Source organism: Asparagus officinalis, chromosome 5 (assembly GCF_001876935.1).
Source record: "Asparagus officinalis chromosome 5, Aspof.V1, whole genome shotgun sequence".
Lineage (NCBI taxonomy): Eukaryota > Viridiplantae > Streptophyta > Magnoliopsida > Asparagales > Asparagaceae > Asparagus > Asparagus officinalis.
The window spans coordinates 122,476,037-122,480,374 of NC_033798.1; the positions used below are offsets into that span (position 1 = coordinate 122,476,037).

Below are 4,338 nucleotides of genomic sequence, written 5' to 3' on the forward strand. Positions count from 1 at the left end.
TGCGCCGCGTCGGACTTCGCCGCTGCCCCCAAATCGCCCGTGCGCCCCGTCGGAGTTCGCCGCTGCCGTCAGAGTTCGTGAACTAACACCATTGTTTAAATCGTAAGGCCACGTCATCCCCGAAACCCTCTGCCTAATCGGCAGCCCTCAAAATTTACCTAGCACAGCATTGAGTTATGGCGTTAGTTATGGAAAAGGAAATGATACCTAGCCCTCCAGACCCTGTAATCATTGAACTTAACAGGTTGGAGAACAATCTCAGAGGTAATAACTTTACCAAATTCTCTCTTATTATCAACTACTGTCATGAATTTGGTTCTCTCTTTATTGCGGTGTTTATTACCGTTCCTTTTGCACTGATCTCCTCAATTATGTTTTCTAAGCTTGGTGGCCATTTATCTTTTTATTTGAAGATATCATTATAGGATTATCACCTACATGGTTATTGTAAGATCCCCGTTCTTTGGTCTCTTCGCATATCTGTTTGTGTTGTGTAGTTTCAGTTGTATTGGAAAATGTTGGGTTTCTTTTTCCTTGCGTTTATATTCATTTAGTTAATAATTTATTGATGTGCAATGACATTTTCCAAAAAAAAAAGGAAAATGCCTCTTGAAATAGTTGTTACATCTTGTCCGTTGTGAATTTTTGGTTTGGCTTTATTTGACCTTTCCTTAGCTTGATACTAGACAGAGCTACTTAGCTAACCCTTTTATCTTGGAAGGTTGTCGAGTTACGGATTTGAGAATGGTATATATTTTTCTCATGATAGGAGTTAAGAAACATCTGATCGATTACCATTGGTTGAGTTTGGCTTCACTTTGTTTTCATCTTTCCTTCCTTTCAATTGTGGTTTTCCTACTATGGACATACCTTGTAATTGGGATTTTGCTCTTGTGTATTCTTCTATTTAACTCCCTTAACTATGGGGTTATTTATTAGGTAGGTAATTTTATTTGTTATACATTTGGATGATGCATGCGCATGGTATTGTAATACAACTGCATTTTAAAGCTAATAAACTCTTTGTTTACTCCAGATAATAGTGCAAGCTACTTTCAACTACTATAAACTTTGCTCATCTCGTCTCAAACTTTAATATCATGTCATGTTACCGAGCAACCATACCTTGTTTATCACTGACTCTGGCAGAAACTTGCAAGCAAATATTTGAGACTAAGAAATGAATCTAATTGTTATATCCTTAATGATCTAATGTCTGATACATGTTGAATTACACACTTATATTCCCTTTGGTCGACTGAGAATTTTCTCCAAGTTTCGATCGTACCCTGTTCTTGATAGTACTTGCATATTGGCTCCTCAACACACAAACCATCAATAAAATATATTCAAAATAAAATCAAAATCAATTGAGTATTCAATTTAAACATAGTGAATATGCAGATAGTATATGGTATCAACTAGATCAAGCAAGTTTCCAAGGTGAGTGGCTATGTCAGGAGTGATCATAAGTTCAAAGTATATGATAGCTTCTCTTGAGCTATCATGAAATCAGAAAACTGTGATTTGTAAGAATGATTTCGTTGCACGCTGTTTACTTCTGTTGCCAACTTATTGTATTTATTGGTCTACAGAAAAGAACAGGGAGCTGGAGTTGCTCACTGTGAAATTAAGGCCTTGAAGGTGACTGAACTTCTGAAGGATAAAGCTGTAGTAGAGGTAATAAATTAACTGAATAGACAGTTTGCAATTTATTTCGCGAGTGTCGTGTGCTTATCTGTAATCTACCTTCAGCTAAGCAATGACCTTACAAAGCTTGAATTGAAGCTGAGAAATGTCGAGAAACATCTTCAAGATAAGGTGCTTGACGATTATTCTCAGCAACTTTGTGTAGCTTTCAATATTTATTTATAAAATTAAATATATAATGCATCACAGAATCTTGAGATAAAAAAACTAATGAATGAGAAGAAAGAGGCATTGACATCACAATTTGCAGCCGAAGCAACTCTAAGAAGAGTTCATGCAAATCAAAACAATGAAGGGTTTGTTCCAGTTGAGGCTATTATAGCTCCCTATGAGTCTGATATTAGAAAGTACAAAATTGAGGTATGAAACCAAGATTGCCGGACATCAATTACAAAGTAAAAGCATTGTTTTTTTTACTGTGTCTTGTTCTGTAAACTGCAGATTGCATCTCTACAAGAGGATATAAAGGCATTAGAGAGACTAATAAAATCCAAAGATGTAGCATTATAGGATTATCACCTACATGGTTATTGTAAGATCTCCGTTCTTTGGTCTCTTCGCATATCTGTTTGTGTTGTGTAGTTTCAGTCGTATTGGAAAATGTTGGGTTTCTTTTTCCTTGCGTTTATATCCATTTAGTTAATAATTTATTGATGTGCAATGACATTTTCCAAAAAAAAGGAAAATGCCTCTTGAAATAGTTGTTACATCTTGTCCGTTGTGAATTTTTGGTTTGGCTTTATCTGACCTTTCCTTAGCTTGATTCTAGACAGAGCTACTTAGCTAACCCTTTTATCTTGGAAGGTTGTCGAGTTATGGATTTGAGAATGGTATATATTTTTCTCATGATATGAGTTAAGAAACATCTGATCGATTACCATTGGTTGAGTTTGGCTTCACTTTTTTTTTTCATCTTTCCTTCCTTTCAATTGTGGTTTTCCTACTATGGACATACCTTGTAATTGGGATTTTGCTCTTGTGTATGCTTCTATTTAACTCCCTTAACTATGGGATTTTGCTCTTGTGTATACTTGTAATTGGAATTTTCTCCAAGTTTCGATCGTACCCTGTTCAAATGATTTTTTGCATTCTAAACTAATTAGCAATATGATCGAACATAGATGTTTTGTTTGCCTATGATATTTATATTTCTGCTGAAGACTTGTGACAATAGAGGATATACTTGAAATTTGCAGAAAACATTTGTCTAAATTAAAAGGCAGTTTATGGCTTGGGTATATTTCCATAAACCTGGCATAGTCTATATGCACATGGAGTTGTGTCAGATCCCTGCTTGGAGGTTCTCTCCATTTTTTTTCTTCTTATGCTCTCATTGGCTTTAAGTTTGGAACTGAAATGTGTATGCTTCTATATTCAACTATCTATAGCTTTGCAGGTGGAGTTCCAGGTATTGGTAAAACACAACTGGGGTATGTTCAGTTTTTCATCTTAGGCACCTTAATGCTGGAACTGATGGTAAATTTGAGCCCTCTGGAAATTTCGGGATCAGGTTGTGGGTGTTACCAGCTTGGCCTTGGTTTCAAAGCTTTGCATCATTCTTATGCTCTCATGTTGGGGCGTTTTAATCTGCCTTTCTCTTTGGTCTTTTTAGTTGAAGTGTGCAGTATTCTTATCCGGCTGAATGTCTAGCTGCTGACATTCAGACCGGAGGAGATTTCTTCAATCTTGGTCCTGGTCTTTGCTGCAATTTGTAGGTTCTAATACAATGGCTTACAGATCTGCCTTTGTGTCAGACATTTTGCTTTCTTAGCAGTATCCTCATCCAATGGTCTGTGTCTTTTGCAAGAGTAGTCACTTTCGTTCAATGGTCTATTTATACTAATAATGACTTTGGTTCAAATCCATGTAAGCACAAGTTTCTTTGCAAATAATCAAAATTTCCCCTAACTATATGCTTGTTGCCTGCCTTTTGCTTCCTCCGTTATTTTTTCCCCCCTGCATATTTAGAGAACCAAAACTGTGATTGATATCGAAATTTCAACCCTGCACTAGACACCCTCATGCTTTCATCTAACACTAAACTTTATTGTTTTAGTCCGTGTGGGGGATAAATATTTCCAATTGTTCTTTCTGACTGTTGCTTTGAGAAGAGGTGACCAAATGAACATCCTGCATACCTATTTATGATGACATTTACTTTTTATTAAGACTAGTGAAACAACTACCATCAAATTGATCAGTTTTTCACCATACGAGTTAGATTGAGGTAGTTCCTATAGAAGCTATTTTATTCCTATAGAAGCAGAGATAGCTGATGCTGATAATAAAGAACGAATGTTGAAGAAGAAAATACTAGTTGGAGATGGATGAGTTAGGGTGTCTGTAATTTTCTTTTTGCGTAATTTTTAAATGCCTCTAGTCTCTGTCTGCATGATCTTTGCTATGATTTTTCTTAAAAATCTTGCTTCTGTTTTAAACTGTATAGAAGACTGTTTAATCAAAGAATTGATATCTCTAACATCTCTAACAGGAAATAATCAAAGAACTGATGGAAAGGCTACCACACATGAAAGAGCTCTCTAACAGGAAATAATCAAAGAACTGATGGAAAGGCTACCACACATGAAAGAGCTTATGGATATGTATTGTGGCCCTGATAGAGTGACG

The 4,338-nt window shown here is 36.1% G+C and overlaps 1 long non-coding RNA gene across 10 annotated transcripts; it reads left to right on the forward strand.

The window, feature by feature from the left end:
• On the forward strand, window positions 7-4,338 carry LOC109841048. 10 transcript variants are annotated; one of them, XR_002247136.1, is made up of 5 exons: window positions 7-264; window positions 1,596-1,680; window positions 1,756-1,821; window positions 1,900-3,220; window positions 4,258-4,338. It is a non-coding gene; the product is annotated as an uncharacterized LOC109841048 (long non-coding RNA). The 10 variants fall into 10 exon arrangements; XR_002247135.1 differs by lacking the exon at window positions 4,258-4,338 and adding an exon at window positions 4,202-4,230 and having other exon boundaries at window positions 1,900-3,499; XR_002247137.1 differs by lacking the exon at window positions 4,258-4,338 and having other exon boundaries at window positions 1,900-2,242; window positions 3,107-3,516.